Source organism: Natator depressus, chromosome 10 (assembly GCF_965152275.1).
Source record: "Natator depressus isolate rNatDep1 chromosome 10, rNatDep2.hap1, whole genome shotgun sequence".
In the NCBI taxonomy this organism is placed as follows: Eukaryota; Metazoa; Chordata; order Testudines; family Cheloniidae; genus Natator; species Natator depressus.
This window is the reverse complement of record NC_134243.1, coordinates 53,629,434-53,647,923: the sequence shown is the minus strand read 5'-3', so window position 1 is coordinate 53,647,923 and position 18,490 is coordinate 53,629,434. Positions and strand designations below refer to the sequence as shown.

The following is an 18,490-nucleotide window of genomic DNA, read 5'->3' as shown; positions in this document are numbered from 1 at the left end:
AGGGCTACTAGGATGATCAGAGGAATGGAGAACCTACCTTATGAGAGGAGACTTAAGGTGCTTAGCTTGTTTAGCCTAACAAAATGGAGACTAAAGGGCAATATGATTGCAAGATGAACACTCAGAAGCGGGAGAAGTTATTTAAATTAAGGGCCAATGCTGGCACAAGAACAAATGGCTATCAACTGGCCATCAATATGTTTAAGCTTTAAACTAGATGAAGGTTTCTAGCCATCTGAGGATTGAGTTCTGGAACAGCTTTCCAAGGGGAGTAATGGGGGTAAAAAACCTAACCAGTTTTAAGACTTAGCTTGATAAATTTATGGAGGGGATGGTATGATGAAATTGCCTACAATGCCATGTGATCCTTCTGCAACTGCAATTAGCAAATATATCCAATGATCGGAGATGGCACACAAAGGTTATTTATTTTTTTAATGTGAATACTCTAAGTGTCTGATTAACCTTGCTGACTCCTCTTGACTTGTGAGGTAATGTGAAGGATAAGGGAAACTGTTATCCTTTTCAGAGGGAAACCATCTCTCTGTGGTTGAATTTGTATGTTCTTTTTTTATTTGTAGACATGTATGGTACAAAGACCCCCAGCTTTGCATAGCTCCAGACACAGAAAATATTTTTTACTAAGACATACCACATTTTAAAGTATTAAAAAAGAGTGTCCCCCCCTAGACAACTGAATTCAGTACATAAAACAAATCTACAAAATAAAACCACATTTGATGCAGCAAACAACTGGTTTCTTTTAACTAAGGCTTGCATAATTTCTTCCTCTGTTTTCTCCATGTGAAGTGCATCCCATAGCATTCAGACAGTTCTATAAAGACTTTTCATTCTCTTTTTACAGCATTTCTCAAGATGTTCCACTTTTGATTAGAAACATTTTGCCAAATGCACATTTGCAAAATATCTGAACAATTATTAAGGGAGAAAGCAAAATTAAACAATCAGATCCATCAGATTATATTTGCTTTGAATTTGAGTTGACAAACCATCAACAGTAAGGGAACGGGAGTTAATGCTGTCACTCAGCTTTTAGTTCAATAGGTTGTAGCAGCATGTAGTTAAGAAAGGTCACCGGGGGGGGAGGGGACGGCGCAGGGGAACCGCTCCCCAACCAGCTCACCTCCGCCACCCTCAGCCTGAGTGTGAAGCCGCCGCCTGCTTCTCAGCCCTCCCAGGCTTCCTGCCGAACAGCTGATTCGCGGGAAGAGGGGGGGCGGGGCAGAGAAGCAGAGCGGGGCGGTGCGTTCAGGGGCGGAGGCGGAGTAGAGGTGAGGTGATCTGGGGCCAGGCGTAGGGTGGGGAGCTGCCGGTGGGTGCTCTGCACCCATCAAATTTTCCTCGTGGGTGCTCCAGCCCCAGAGCACCCACGGAGTTGGCGCCTAAGGTGCCACTTTTGATGTGATCAGTGGGGGAGCAGCCACTCCCCCTGCTCCCCCCCCAGCTATGCTCCCCCGCCCCTAGGAGCCAGAGGGACCTGCCAGATGCTTCCTGGGAGCTGCCCCAGGTAAGCACCTCTGGGACTCCCCACCTCGCCCCCTGGCAGGTGCCTCTGGCTGTTAGGGGTGGGGTGGGCACCCACTACGGTGGCCCACAAGACCCTCCTGCCTGGTTCTGGGGGCAGTCAGGGGATAGGGGAGGGGGGCGGATGTGGCAGGAGTCCCGGGGGGTGGGGGTGGGCAACGACCCCCTCGTGTTAAGATTTTGGCAGCTTATCACTGAATATATACACACACGTGTGTATGTACTGTGGCAAGATGGCCGATGTTAGTATGGTGGGTCCTGCGCTTTTCTTGGCAGGGGGCTAACCTATAGTAACCCTCCCTAGTCTACAGGGAACCATGCCTTAATTAGCCTAGGGCTTATATATTTCCCCTCTACCACTGCTCCCTGGCCCTCCTGTATCACAGTATATATGATACAAATCACATCATACCAGGTTGACACAGTTTTTAATAGAAAACGGTTTAGAAAACACCCTGCACAACTGCATCATTAAAATACTTTTCTATTAGCTTTATTCTACAGTGCCTCTAAGCATTAGTTTTAAGAATTCATAAGCCTTTCTTAAGTAAGATTTTGGTGGTTAAATTGTGTCCGACAAAACACAGGAAAATACTAGCTCATTATACAGCTACAAAAATGTCATTGCTTTCAATTCATTGGCATCTGTCCAGAATGGCAAATGTGTGTAAGCAAAAATGTGAACAGCTGACATAAGGGTAATGATATTCTCTACATCTCTATCACTGCAAGGAGTATATGGGATTTACTGGCAAGTTGACACTATTTGCTAGAATGGATTCCTTGCTATATCCATTAACTATATTGCTATTATTTTGGGGGTAGGGAAATGAGCAACTGACACCTTTTAAAAGGAATCAAAAAGTTAACACTTGGCCCAACTTGATGATCACTTTAGATAAGCTATTACCAGCAGGAGAGTGGGGTGGGAGGAGGTATTGTTTCATGGTCTGTGTATATAATGTCTTCTGCAGTTTCCACAGTATGCATCCGATGAAGTGAGCTGTAGCTCACGAAAGCTCATGCTCAAATAAATTGGTTAGTCTCTAAGGTGCCACAAGTACTCCTTTTCTTTTTGCGAATACAAACTAACATGGCTGTTACTCTGAAACCAGTTTTTTTTAAGTTACAGGTGCTCATCTACATGATCAGTTAGCGTATGGCAAGCTGGGATGTAAATCTACACCACTTTAGCCTTCCACACACAAACTGACCATATAGACAAGCCCATGCTGTTATAATTTCTAAAAACTAAAGATACATATTGACTCATACAGATCTGAAACATTTCTACACAGAGAAAAGAGATCTAGACCCTGATTCAGCAAAGCACTTAAGTGTACTTAACTTTAAGCATATGTTGAAGTACTGCTGAAAACAAATGACTAAATGTTTTGCTGAATTGGGGTGCTAGGGCACATGGTAGGGTGGTACCTGTTGCTGTTAAAGAGCAGAATCATATACTGTAAACTTTTATGCAAGACATTTGAAATGTCAGAGAATTTCTGGATGCCTAATTGCTTCTAGATTTTCAGGTGATATTGGTTTTTCATTTGGATCTGGTAAAGAGATTACATCCCTCTCCGCTGTAGAACTTGCCACAGTTATCTATGTCTTTGTGATTGTATTACTGCAGTTCAATCTACACTTCCCCTCCAGTGGAAAGCTCTAGCTGTTGCATAATGCAGCTGCTTGGCAGTTTTGCAGTGTTAGCCACAGAGATCCTGTAAAACCAAAGACTATGCTGCCTTGTTCTACTTGCTTCAAGGTGCAAGTCCTGACTTTACTTTATAGTTCTTCTCTTGTGTTTTCCCTATGACTGCACATTATCTGGGTCTTGAGACTTTTTCCCATTTTTTTGGATTCTTGAGTGACCACTCTTTTCCCCAAATGCTGTGGTGGTAGATGAGGTCATTTAGGGTAGACATGACCTAGACATGACCATTTGGGCAGCGGGAGACAGGGCATTCTCATCTAACTACAGAGTTTGCTTGACCCAACTGGTCTGAGAAAGCTCTAGTCTCTTGCCCTTCAAGGCACAGTCTAAGCCAATCTCTTTTCTCAGACTCTGGTCTGAATGTTGGTGATCAGGTAGGAAGTCTGAGTGTGGGTGTGCATTAGTAAGTCTTTGGTGACATGCTTTCCCATGCTGTACCTGCACCTACAGACTGAGTGACTGGCACATTATAAGAATTAGAATACAAATAATCAAATTTATAGGGTAGCTCTTTAAGAGCTTTAGACTGCATAAGGACATTTTGACACATGACCATCTGGCTTTAATTTTTAACCTCTAGGAAACTGTCCCATCCAGAAATGTTACACAGCATTGGCACTGACCATGTTCCTAAGCAAAAAAGGAATCTCTGGGACATATTTTGTAATAAGGAGGATGGAGGGTTTCTGGATGGAGCTGAGTTGGGATATAAGATCCTAATAGGCCCCATGTCCTTGCCATGCCAGCAAGCCTGTTCTTATTCCTCAAAACATATTCGAGTCTTGCCCAGCTCCCTATGTTGTCTGAAGCTGGGAAACAGCTGAGGACAAGGGGTTCAGAGCAAAGCAGTGAGAGAACTGGGGGTGGAAGAGGTGCAGGTGGAAAGTGGGTGGGACTGGGATTCTCTTCAGCCACTTGTAAGCAGACAGGGGTAAGGGAGAAAGAAGGGGGTGGGGAAAGAGAGCAGATGATGATGATGTTCATGGGGAGAAACGGGCTGAGCATTCTCAGCTCCAATCCGTCACTTTAGAAACCTGAGGAGTAGTACAGCAGCTTCCATCCAGATTACAGAACTAAGATAATCATCCAACCTCAGCCTGATTCTAACAGCAGGAATCTTTCCATTCTTCTGCTGAACTTGTTGGTAGAATTTGACACTGCTGATGAGAGGTCTTATTGTATCATCTTACCTGTCCAGACACATTACAACAACATGTTGTCAAAGCTCTACAGGGCTTCAATGTGGCATATACTGCTTCTCATCCTCCCCTTTTCAGTTGCTACTAACTGCTCCCATTGGGTAGGAAATACCATTTGGGATCATCCATTAGCCAATGAGACCCAGATTTACTGCCGACTAAACTGTTGTTGACATTCTGTAATCACCAGTTGTGATACCTCTAAACCCCCTGAAGCTAAATATAAACACATTTTACCTAATATTTTACTGTTCTCCCCTCTAACGTTTCTTCTCCCCAAACAAATCCATGCGACTCCTTCCCTATAATGTATATCTGTATAAGGCAATCCTAATAGATAGGCAAGCACAATTAAATAAGTGTCTTCTAGTATTCCCAGCTTTCAAGAAATGAAAACAATCAGGGGAAATACAACTCTGCTCCAGAGACTGTTGTGGTGAGATTTAAAAAAAAGAAAGAGCTACTTGAATAATCCCTGGCCTGAAATCTCCACTACAGTTTACATAAAAATGATTTGCAGTCATGAAACTGGGATTATAAAAAAAATGCTGTTTAATATATAGGCACATTTAAAGCTACTGCACTGTTGTTTTGCCTATCTCTTTCAACCCACAGGTTTGAACTTTGGCAAGCTGAGAGATATGCCTGAAAACCATCTCTCAACTGTCACATTATGGCTACTGAATTTTCAGAGTAAAAGCCTACTCAGTCCGGGTTGGAACCGTAAGGGAAGGGAAAACTTATCTGTGTATGGTGCCTCTCTGACCATTACCTTTCACTCTGTCCTTTCCCCCATACACTTTCACTATTGCCACAAAAGGATACTGTACTTTTCGCACTCCCGTGGAATTCACAATGCCACATTCAAGTAGCAGCCAGCAACCAGTCTCAGAAAACAAGTCGTGCGTGCAGATAACATTTAATCACAGACCTTTGCTGTTAAGGATTTTTAAGATATGACTGGCTAAATCTACAAAATGGTATTTGACTAATCATCAAATTACTATAGCAACTATGCTCTATAACCAAGAATCCTTATTTATGTTTTAGAACCATAAACGATAGCCCTTTGACAAACGGTCTGTCACGGGGTTTGCTGCTCACTGCCGGGGCACCTCCTTGTGGCTCATCTGGGAATCAGCTCTCAACCAGTCTGATGCCTCCTCCGCTGGTTGCTTGACCCATGGTCTGTCTGTCTCTCTCTCTCTGGACTCAATTGCTCCCTCTTTGTGGCTTGGCCCTCCACCTAGGTCTCTGCCGTTTTCCCCTTCCATTGTAACAAAGTCTTGCTGGATGAAGTGTCTCAGGCAGTCCTCTGCTCCACTGCCCAGATGGTTCCACTTCTCCAGTGGCTGGTAGGGAACCTGGGCCCACCTATTACTCTGGGTTCCAGTCAAGGGACCATGTGACTAGCAACCATAGTCTATGCAATCCCAGACCCCTTTGCTGTTTCCCTGGGCTACTTCCCACCTTTCATCTCTTGCTCTGCCCTCTCCCCACCCCTTTCCCCCCAGGTTGCCACTGGAGCTTCTTATTTTGGTTTTCTTGGGTTCTTGTCAATCTGTATTCCCAGGCAGGATCCCAGGACTTGCTCCCTCCTAGGACTCCTCCTTGACTCTTGCCAACAACTCCCCTCCACTCTAAGGAGTGACTGAAGCCCTCCGCTTACCACCAGCTTCCTCTCTTTATGCCTGTCCCAGCTCCTCATGCAGCTGGGCTTCATCAGCCATCAGGTTTTATCAGCCCTGACCCTCCTCCAGGTGCAGCCTGTCACAGGGTTAACTGGCCCTTTTTACTTAGTTGGGCCTTGTATGGGGTGGACACCCCATCACACCTTCCTAACCTTGATTTTCAGGTGTCTATGTGAAAAGAATGTACATAAATACTACAGACACATCAAAAAAGCTAAACTAATAAAAACAGATGAGTACTGCTTAAATTAGGAATATGTCTCTCAGCTCTCCATTTTCACAAAATAAGATTGTAATGTAGATTATGCCAGACTTTTTTTTTTAAACAGTTATTCAATAATGGATGTTGGGAGAGATCACAGAAAACTTGATTGCTGTTTTAGTCTAGCTATATTTGTTGGTGTCATAAATATAAAGGGAAGGGTAAACCCCTTTAAAATCCCTCCTGGCCAGAGGAAAAATCCTCTCACCTGTAAAGGGTTAAGAAGCTCAAGGTAACCTCGCTGGCACCTGACCAAAATGACCAATGAGGAGACAAGATACTTTCAAAAGCTGGGAGGAGGGAGAGAAACAAAGGGTCTGTGTCTGTCGGTATGCTGCTTTTGCCGGGGATAGAACAGGAATGGAGTCTTAGAACTTTTAGTAAGTAATCTAGCTAGGTATGCGTTAGATTATGATTTCTTTAAATGGCTGAGAAAAGAATTGTGCTGAATAGAATGACTATTTCTGTCTGTGTGTCTTTTTTGTAACTTAAGGTTTTGCCTAGAGGGATTCTCTATGTTTTGAATCTAATTACCCTGTAAGGTACCTACCATCCTGATTTTACAGAGGTGATTCCTTTACTCCTATTTACTTCTATTTCTATTAAAAGTCTTCTTGTAAGAAAACTGAATGCTTTTTATTGTTCTCAGATCCAAGGGTTTGGGTCTGTGGTCACCTATGCAAATTGGTGAGGACTTTTACCAAACCTTTCCCAGGAAGTGGGGTGCAAGGGTTGGGAGGATTTTTGGGGGAAAGACGTGTCCAAACTACGTTTCCCAGTAAACCCAGTTAGAGTTTGGTGGTGGCAGTGGTTATTCCAAGGACAAAGGATAAAATTAATTTGTACCTTGGGGAAGTTTTAACCTAAGCTGGTAAAAGTAAGCTTAGGAGGTTTTCATGCAGATCCCCACATCTGTACCCTAGAGTTCAGAGTGGGGGAGGAACCTTGACATGGTGGCAGCGTGGTGGGATTCACCTGAAATCATTTTGAGATAAATTTGAGATTTTTTGAACTAGAAATACAGATTTTAAAAAGGAAAAATTTTTTTTCCTTTGGGGCTGCTGGAAAAGAGGTCCAAAAAGCAGCTGAAACTGAAAGCAGCTTGTTTTTTCTCTGCTTTGGGGCCACATCTGTACCCTAGAGTTCAGAGTGGGGGAGGAACCTTGACAGATGGTTTATTTATTTATTTTGAACATCACTGTTTAATCAGAACATCTATATTTTTGTCTGCAGAGTAAGCAAACCAGTTCCCTTTCTGAAAATTCTTCAACTGGAAAAGAGGCCTGGTCCAGGGCTTATGACACCAGTCTGGCCCTGGGAAGATCCAGATTCAGACCTTTGCTCTGCCACGCTTGTTGTGTGATCTAGGGCAAGTCATTTGTTTAGGCCTCTGGTGTACTGTGACAATTCTTTTTCTTTCTCACCAGTTTTGTCTCATTGCTACTTTGTGTTCTTGCTGTCTGATTGTTGTACCATCTACTGTCCTATACTTAGACTGTAAGTATTGTCTTTATTATGTGCTTGTATGGTGCCTATCACACTGGGGCCCGGGGCTATGACTGGGGCCTGTAGGTGCTATCACAATAGAAATAAATAATATGTGAATAAATAAATTAAAATAGTCCCTCTGTACCTCACCTTCCCATTGGTAAAAAGGAGACAGTAGTTCGCTGCCTCACAGAGGTGTTGGGAGACTGGATACCTGCCCATAAATGAACATTACACCAATATGTACCAGAACTGGAAAAGCTGCAAGATGCAAGGATTTTTAAGGTATGGGACTTTGATATGCTCAACATATTTGTGTGTCAAAATTTCCGAACTACTGTAAAAACAAGTGAGCTAACATTTTTGGGCCAGATTTTTCAGTGGGTCTTCTTAAATTTGCAAGTGCACAATTCTCCATACAATTTAATTTCTGTGCAGATCAGGATTTGCTCATGCAAAACAAATGTATTTGCATTTTTATGTACTCAATTAATGCGTTTATTGACATTTTCCCCACATTGACTTTGTTTTGCAACTTATAAACATGCATAACTCCCATTAACAAACTGCCTAATGAACAGAATTGACCTATAAACATTAACAGGACTGATGACTTTAGGAAACAAGGACCTAATCCATCTCTCATTACAGTAAGCACAACATGGTTCAATCTATACATCTATGACCTGCCACCAGTCCAATAACAGAAGTTCATCTGTGTAGACATCTGCTGTGAACTACAGGCTCCAACTTTCTCTGTACTGGAGAAGACCCTGAGTGACGATGCTGCAAAGCTGGCAGACCACTGTAAGACATGGTGCCTTCAGCCTAGCACCAGCAAGACATTCTCTAGCACATTCCATCTCCACCATACTAATGCTAAGAGAGAACTAAACATCATAAAGAATGGCCAGAGGCTGAAGCATACCCAGTTTACTCAGGCATGACCCTCTACTGAACACTGACATACAAAAGCCACTGAGCAAGATAGCAGTGAAGGTCAAGACACACACAACAACCTTCTCAGCAAACTGGCAGGTTCTTCACAGGAAGCGGATGCTCCAACCCTCAGCCCTTGCCATCTCATATGCAACAGTAGAGTACCATGCGCCAGTATGGAGTCGGTCAGTACACACCAAATTTGTTGACATGCAACTCAACAATGCACATCATCACAGGAACTCTCCAACTGACTCATCTTTCATGGCTTCCAGTTCTGAGCCACATTGCTCACATTTACATCAGGAGGGAGATTGCAGCTGGCAAGCTGCTTGAGATGGTATGTGCCAACCCAAGCCTGACCTTGTTCAGCTACCCTTTTAGCTTACCAGCCACATGTCTTTCATCATGACACCCACTGTGGTCAAGGCTGCCATGCTAGGACATGACAGCGAAGTCCTTGTGGTGAGAAGACTGGTGCTTAATATCAATCTCTAATCAGTTCCTTGTCACAGTCCCTACTGCTCGCCCACCCAGCTTCGACCTGCCACGTTGCCAGTGGGCCCTTCTTAACTGATTCCAAACTGGGCAAAGCCTCTGTGCAGCCAACCAGGACCGTTGGGGTCTTTGAGACAAACCAAGCTGCAGCTGTTGTGCCGATCAAACAATGATGCACATTGTCGAGGAGTACCCCCTAACCAAATTCAGAGGGCTCTGAGAGCTCCACCAGGCCACTAAAAATGCTATCGCTTGGTTTGGTGAATATGCAAATGCTAAATAAAATAAATGTTAAACAAAGTTAGATCAGGACCCTAATGAAAGTGTTCCTCAGAATGAAAGAATTCTCTTTCTATCCTCATAAGAAGACTATTAGCCTTTAGAAGGGGATCACCTACTCTTTCCTTCCTCTAAAGGCATCCATCCCTATTACTTTTACAATGATTTCAGGCTCCCTATAGATGTTATGTCTTCAGACTTCTACAAAGACTTTCTAAAACTCCTTGAACTTCCCCAGTGGCAGTGCTGCCTAGCAATAGGCTAACCAAGTCCTCTGAAAATTTAATTTCTCTTGACAAAGACCCTCACATGACTGCCCAAGAAACAGATTTTGTCACACGCTGACAGAACACTTAGCGAACATTATACCAGAAAGAACAGGTCTGCACAGATCAGAGTGGTCCCGATATTATGCTTAGCAGTGATATTTACATAAGGACTCCTGTAATACATACCTTAAAGAAGCACTGTCAAGGTTTATCTATTTAAAAAAACCTTATACCCTTGAACTATTTTCCATAATAATTAGCTTCTCAATTATCCCTTTAGAATTAGATTGGCAGTGATTTCACCAGATTCCCACCCTTAATCTAACCGGAGTCTGATCTTGAAATAGCCTCTTGTTTTATCTGCCAAGAAAATAAATACTAAGGGCAAATTTTATTCTTGGATACCTAAGTATGACTCCCACAGAATTCAATATACATTAAGTACATGTGTCATGGAACAATAGGGCCAAAGGCTAGATCTTGAAAGTTGCTTTGCATGGGTAGACCCAGAGTGCACATGAAACTCCACTGAACTCAATGGCACTCCATGCATGGAAGCTGCCTGGACAGATGCTGCTGTTTGATATTATTCTACATTTCATAGTGACAAAAAAATCTTTCATGAAGTCACTTGTCTTGCTCTATACAGAATAGAGCCTCTTAAATTTACAATGATCCATATCGTATCCCTGTGTCATTGTACTCGGGTTTTCTTCTGTCTCCCCAGAAGCTAGTCAGAATCAACTATTATTTTGGAAAGGGAGAACAAAAAAGTGGCCAAATTCAGGCCATAAGCACATTTATCATAACTTCTGTTATAGGTTAATATGGGTTCATTTAGACGGTCTGCTGCCCCATGCTATGCTCTCTCAGCAGAGAAGCCCATCCAGGGACAGGAATAATCTGTATGAGACATGGGGGGGAGTGATCAGAGGGTATTTACTGATCAAGCTTTATATCCTAAGCCTGCAATGCACTTAAACACAGCTTTAGAATATCACTATACTAAGTGCGGGGATTGGTTGGGTGCAGAGGGCCCAGGTCTGTGGGGTAGTCAGATAAGGGGCTCTGCCCTGCAGTCAGCCAGGGTGCCACTCCTGGTCCCTCTTCTCCCTGAGCTCCAGTAGGAGTGGTATCCCTGAATCCAAACCCCGCTCCTACCTCAGGGCTCTCGGCTTTGTGGATCTCCTCAGGCTGGCATGATGATGCCAGCAATGGCAGTGACTGTGGGATCAGTGCCCAGCTGGGGCAGGTGAGTTGCTCCCCTACTATTAATGGCAGGTGCCAAACCTGAGGGGCACTGTGACACCAAGTTGCAACAGCACTCACTCAAAGTTGGCCCAGCTGCCCCTCTGTCATGACGCAGGGGTGATCCAACCAAACCCGAATGGTGCTGTAACCTAAGCACCAGGTCACAATGCTGCTCACTAAAATTTGTCAGCTGCGCCTCTGTCAGGACAGAGGGGCGGCCAGGCCAAACCTGAGATGGAGGCCATGTGGAAGTGCACACTGGTTAATCTGGGCCTCATTTCTATGGGTGCAGTTTAACCCATGAAGCCGCACTAAAGCTATCCCTGATCTTTCTGTACAAAAATAACAGATTTCCCTCAGAGTTACAGGAGGAAAAATAACAATTTAGTAAGTTAAAAAAATACCTCCAACCAAAGACTGTTACTAATTACTTAGAAGCTCTTTCAACTGGTACAGCATCAGATATCCTGAACCAAAGGGTGGGGATGGCGGAGGGGGGGGAGAAGAGAGAGAGATGCTGAAGCCTCAGCCAATATACATAAAAACCTCTGATAATGGCACTATCTTGGCTAGTTTCCTGTTATCTAAAAAAAGAGAGCAAAGAACAGAACAAAAAATTCAGTCCAATTATTTTAACTTCAGCCTTAGAGAAAGTATCATCATCTGTTTTAAGAGATCAATTGGGATTATTTATTAAAATAGTTCAGGTTTCTGACACACTGTTGGTTTAAATCACCTATTATTTTCTAACTTGTTTGAGTTATTTAAGGTTAAAAGCTACCAAGAGAGATAAAAGGCCTCCACTGAATATTCTTTGGTCAGGAAACTTGCTTGAGAATATGTCACATTTCAGGTTAGTGACTCAGGTGCAAAAAACCCACAGAATAGGAGGACTGAGGAGATCAAGATGAATTTAAGAGTTAGAGAATGAGAGATACTGTCTCACCTAAACCTTCCACTTACTTCTTGAAGAATACCTTTAGAAACCTTGAGGGGAGAGCTTAAGGCACTGAGATAAATGAAGAACACCTGAATTTTCTCAAGATTTTCTAAAACATCTACAGAGCTTGAAGCACCTTCAAATGAACCTGAAACAGAGACTAAGAATATGAACGCAATATGAATATTATTTATACTATATTTATATAGCACCAAAACGTCACATTGAGCTTTACAGAGATTTCATAACAAAATGGTCCCTACCCAAGGATGCTCATCATCTACATCAGACAAACACAGCAAATGAAAACAGACAAATGAAAGGGATAGGTAAAAACAGTGCCAGAGGGGAACTAAACAAAATGAAGGGCATGCAATCCTATATGATCTTCAGTCAATATTTTCAGGTCTGATCTGAAATACCTTACCCTGCTTGTGAGAAAAGACAGCACATTAAGGGCCTGATCCAAAGCCAAGTCAACAAGAGTCTTTCAACTGGTTTCACTAGGCTTTGGTAAAGGACCTGACTGGCATTAAGGAAATTGTACTCAAACCCTGGTGGAAAGTAGAAGCAGAATAAGTAATGCAAATCTTATTGCCAAGAAACCATAAGAAATCCCCCCAGACAAGCCATCCATACACTAAACCAAATGCTGGAACCAATTAAAATATTCTTTAAGTGGGTTAACGAGTGGTTGGAAGAGATTTCTATGGAAAAGAATAGAAGCAAAATAATGTAACATTTTTTTTCTTCCTGATCCCCTCCCTGCACTGCTCAGTCGTTTAGAAATTTGCTGGATCCTACAAGAAACAAACTGCCTGAGAACATTAAAATACATTCTTTTTCTATTCTTCTCTCCTTTTTGGATGAAGAAGGGATTCTGGAAAGAACTTTGACCTTGTATATGCCCATTGCTAGGCATCTCTCATGTGCACGTGTTGCCAGATAACCAGTTAACTGTACATGTGCACCTGAGTTCTGAATTATGGCCTCAGTATGGCCTTTGTAGATCTATCATTACTGGATTTTTAAAGCGTAGTTGCATTTTTAAAAAAAAGAGATTAAGTCTACACTACGGAGGCTAACTCTCACAGTTATGTCGACCTAGCACCGTTGTGTAAACAGCCTACACTGACAGAGGGTTTTTTTCTGTTAATATAGGAACACCACCTCCTTGAATGATGTTAGCTATGTTGATGGAAGCACTTTTCTATTGACATAGCCGTGTCTGCACTGGAGGGTATGTCGGCACTGCTACATTAGTCGGGTATGTGGTTTTTTTCACAGTCCTGACCAATTTAGGTATGCAGATATAAATGTCAAGCCTTCCACTTAGATCTAAAGTCACATGGAACTGCAGGATGTTTCAGTTACCACCACAATAAAGGCAGAAGTAGAGTGGCTCTATTCACAATACAGGAAACAGCAAATGGTCTATAGTCCCCACTTCTACATCGTCAATTCTAAAATTAACTGTCACAGCAACAGGAATCCAAATCTTCATTTACAATGCAGATAATCTTCTAGTTCACATTGTACACTCACAACAGTGGAGCTGCTGATTTACAGTTCGTTGCAGTGAACTTTTAACATGATGGATAGTCATGGTACATAAAACATTTGTGACAAGAACTGGCATCAAATAGTCAGGGAACAGCACAACTTCAATGTCTGCTTTATTGCTCATTTTTATTCCCCCCAATAGCCTAAAGCCAGACTGCTAATATTAGTTTATGCTTAGTTTATGCTTATTCTTGAGCCACAAATAGCCATACAGCCAACTAAAGCTATCTTTAAGCAAGTTGTTAATTGACTTACTTTCGACGGATTTTAAATAAGAGTTCCTTGAGGCATGTATCAGATGGGCATTATACTGCTGGTTTTCGGTGAGGAAAATAGTCCATTTTTGCCACAGTAGAAGGTGTGAATAAGTGAAAATATGTCCCCTGAGAAATCTGAAAAAGAAGAGACTGTATATTAATCATCTTCCTTACTATGCACAGTTTGAATGATACCAATTATAAATGCATTTTAAAAAGTCAGCCCTACCCTCTGATATTAGGTGCCCACCATATAGCACTGACATTGATATTGACTATGTTACTGCACACAGCTATTTGCATGGAAAAAGCAGATTAGCTGGGTATCCCTCTGCCCAATCTGTGCACACAAGTGGGAGTTATGAATGCACAAAATGGGTGCAATGTTCACTTAGGCAGGCATGCAAAAAAAAAAAAAGTCAGTGAAAGCCTTAAGGCAAGGTAAAAACAATATGAATTAATTTTTTGTGGTCAAATTTTCACCTAGGATCAAGCGGGAGGGCAGAGGGACACGTCATAAAATTTCAGGGAAGTAAAATGATGAGAAGAGCAGCCGTAGGGGAGGGTTTTTGAGGGTGAGGAGAAGTTACCCAGGACCAGTCACTGGGTTCTGTTGGAGAGGAATGTTAGGAACCATTGTCGTGCTGAGCATCTGCTCTAGCAGCAGCACGTAGGATGGTGAGTAGTATGAGCACTGAGATACAGCTTCTGCCCAACAGCAAAGCATCCAGAGTGTTGGTACATATTCCATTGTTGGTGGCTGGTTGTTGGTACTTTGACAGTTTTGCCAGGAATGGGTGGTTGGAGGTAGGGTGAGAACAGGAGAGGTTTGCTTTGTGAAATGTTGGCTTTCTGAAGATTGGGCAGGCTCCTGTATTTTTCAAGGGAGTTTGGTGGGTTCTCTGCTCTGAAAGAAGCAGTGGGTGCCATGAAGAGTGGACACAGTTGTATTTTGATGCCTTTCGTGAGCCAAGAATCTTAAATTGGGTTTGGGTATTTTCAGGGCTTCACCTTGTGTGATAAAACAACATTCCCCTGTGGTGCTGGTGTGATTAATGCCATCTGGTCAGTTTTAAAGTGAAAGAAGCAAGGCTTGCTTCTTTCTTCTACAAATGTTCCTTACCTTGCAATATTCCTGATTGATGAGTAGAAGGGGAGAGCAAAGAGGAGTCACAATCTAAAGCAGTGTGAATAATGGGGTTGAGGAAAACAAGCTAGGTAGAGGCAAAATAAAATAAAGTAGCTTGAATTACCAAATCACATCAACACTGAAATTTTTGCGGTCTTAAAAAAGATTTAAGTACACAGGAAAAAGCCAGCTGGCACTTATCCAGCAGGTAGCCCAAATTCCCCAGGTACAGGGGAGCATTCTGGTGGGCTCATTTTAAAAGATGACTACTTCATATATAAATTCCACAGTGCAAGGCACAAGCAGGCTTTCCTCCACTACCAGCTGTGCTTGTCTTTCTATTCCACTTCTGGTTTACAAATCCCTTTATAGACAGTGCATGGGAACTCTCACTATTTTTGAGTGTGTTTCTTAAATCTCTATGACAATCATAGAATATTGGTGGAGCAAAGGATTTACTTAGTATTTATCTGTTTAGTAATAATAATGTGCTGGATCCTGTGTAAGACAAAGGCTGACTTGGTCTCTGTCCCACCCTAGCCCTTACAATCTAAATCTAATCACACTGTTAAATGCATAATCACAATGCAAAACTTGAATGGGCAAAGACCCCGAGAAAGCATTTAGTAATTAACTGCACCGGTTTTTCCTCCCTGTGAGAGTTAAAATCCACTTTTCTACACTTGGCTTGTGCCACTGATTTCAGTTTTGGAGAGAGTGGGCAGTGGATTCAACCAATAAGGATGTGGACAGCAGCTTACTGGCATCAAAAGTGTTAGCATTATGAGCTCTGTATGAGTAGTCTTACTGATACAGTTCTCCAAGCATACAGTATTAAGCATTCAAGTCAGTGTCAAGTGCATAGTCCATGTGAAGACTTGTAGTGTGTTCCCTTAAAGTGGAACCTTTTGCACATACAGTTCTTGACACATACACGTCAGTTACTCTATGAAACACAGGGCTTGATTCCCTGCTGCCATGCACCAAGGGGCATGTTCACCTGGTCCCACAGCTCAGACTAGGGGGTGCGAATAGCAATGCGCTTAAAAGTGCTGTGCATCCCCATGTGGATGCTGCAGGCATGAACTGAAATGTTCAGAGTTCACCTCTAATAAAGTCCTGTTTGAAGATGACTATGTCAGTGCAAAATCAAAACCTTTGAGTTTGCATCTTCAGCATCCACCCAGGGAAGTTACAGTGCAGCTCTTTAGTGTGCATTGCTATTCACAGCCCATAGTCCAATCTTCGGGGCAGGATAGACATGTCCCTTGTGTAGTCCTTTATATCAGTACAAAGTGAAGGCAGAGCAGGTTTAAAATGCTACCACTTTGACTGGGTCATTCTTTGCATTGGTATAAATAACTACACATGGTAAAGGGCTACAGAGAATCATCACATTAGCATTAATGGATGGAAGCTCTGAGGCCAGTCTTTTGAAGGCTTCCGTTACAAAGAGTTATGCAGCCAATGCACCCATCACGCAGCCTGTATGACTGGATAAGGAGGAGAAGAACAACGTGTACATTTATAGCAAGTACAAAAACAAAAAACAAAACCAGCAGAATAGAGCTGTCAAGGTACAGAAAGATTCGAAGAACAATCTTAAATGTCCTTAAACTTTATATTGCAAGAGTAAAGGATAGTTTCGTTTCAGCTTTGGATAAATGCTTGCATAATGCTGCTTGCATTCAACCCCATGCATGCCTTGCAGTAAGCTCTCTACTGCACACAATAGCTAAATGACAACATGCCTGCATTTACCTGTGAATTACAGTAGAAAAGAGTTCACACAATACACCAGAATAAAGTTGGAAATCTCTTTTCCCCCTTTGTCTCCTGTTTCTGTGAAAGCTGATGCTATTTGGTTACTGTATTCCGTTTGCAAGGGAATTAAAAAGAGCACTGGGATTAATTCTTTTTTCACTTCTAAACCCCCTGCAGTGTCACTTACAGCCTTTTTAGAACAGACACAAAAGAGAAAATATGGGTATGAGACATGGAATCAGGGATGATTCCTTTCCTAACATTTTGAAGGTGCATAATTGAAGTATAGCAATCCCATTCTGTGTATTTCACTTAACCTACATAAATAATTGACAGCCTGTGAAGATCTCATTAGGAACAACAAAACCCATGTGTCAGACAAACCCAGAGGGACAGTATCCCTATTTATGAATTATACAGAAAATCCAGCCAAATGCACTATTACAGGTCATTAAACAACTTGATAGCCATGCTAGTGATTGAGCAGTGAGACATTGCCATACAGGGGATCAGCATTTGAATCCTCTTCTCTGTCTTTCACAGCTCACTGGGGTGGCAGGCTAGAGAAGAGCAATGAAGATCATGTGTCATATTTTATGATGAGAAAGAAAGGAAATTTAGGTCATTAGTATAGCATGACTATGCTAGCCCATTTCAGTGTTCTGAAGGGAGTCTGATCCCAGCCTGCAGCCAGGGCTGTATTAAGGCATAAGCATTATAGACTCATGCCTAGAGCCCCGGGAGTAAAGTGTTTATATCAGAATCTTAGCTTCCATTAAAAAAAGTAAATTTCTAGCTGTCATGGTTATGAAGGAAAACTTGACAAACATGACAGGATGCTGTTCTGGGAAGAAGGATTACTGAGCGCAGATGGGGTCCACCTATCAAGGAAGGGGAAGAGTACCTGGATACTAGCGAGGAGTGCTTAAAACTAGGTTCGATGGAGACGGGAGACAAAAGCCAAGTCAAAAACATGGAGACCTGGGAGAAGGGTTGGAGTCTAGGGGGCGCATGCGCCATCATAGCAGGGCAAAGGGGAGACAAGAGGGAACACAGAGAAGAAATCAAATGAGCATATTAGATGTCTGTATACTAATGCAAGAAGTAGGGGATTAAACAGAAAGAACCAGAAATACTGAATAGTGAATAAACATAACTATGACATAATTGGCATCATAGAGACTTGGTGGGATAATACACATGGCTGGAATATTGGTATAGAAGGCATGAGTCTATAATGCTTACGCCTTAATCCAGCCCTAGCTGCAGGCTGGGATCAGACTCCCTTCAGGGACAGGCAGGGGAAGGACAGGCAGGGGAAAAAAGGGAGGAGATGTTTTGTTTATCAAAGATGTATACACTTGGACTAACACGTTAGACAAACACCTTTTCAGGAATGGTCTAATTATTACGCAGTCCTGCCTTGAGCGCAGGGGACTGGAGTAGATCACCTCTCGAGGTCCCTTCCAGTCCTACACTTCTATGATTCTATGACCAAGTGTAAACAATGCTGTGATGTCTGCCTGAGTCTGCAGGCAGCCTGAAACAATAGCTCTCAGAAGAGTGAACTACCCCATACAGTTCAATATGACGTTAATTCCACAACCCATTGCCCTGGAGGGCCCCTGCAAACACCAGACGAGCAGAGAAATCTGTGTGCCAGGCAAGAAAGAGTGCAGTGAGCCTAGTCCACCTGTCA

The 18,490-nt window shown here is 42.6% G+C and overlaps 1 protein-coding gene across 1 annotated transcript in view; it reads right to left on the bottom strand.

The window, feature by feature from the left end:
• The window catches only part of OTUD7A (OTU deubiquitinase 7A), a 247,108-nt gene that overhangs the window by 124,873 nt on the left and 103,745 nt on the right, over positions 1-18,490 (bottom strand). The window contains exon 3 of the mRNA XM_074966182.1: positions 13,897-14,033. The gene's annotated coding sequence lies outside the window, so the exon portion shown is untranslated. The remainder of the gene's footprint in view (positions 1-13,896; positions 14,034-18,490) is intronic.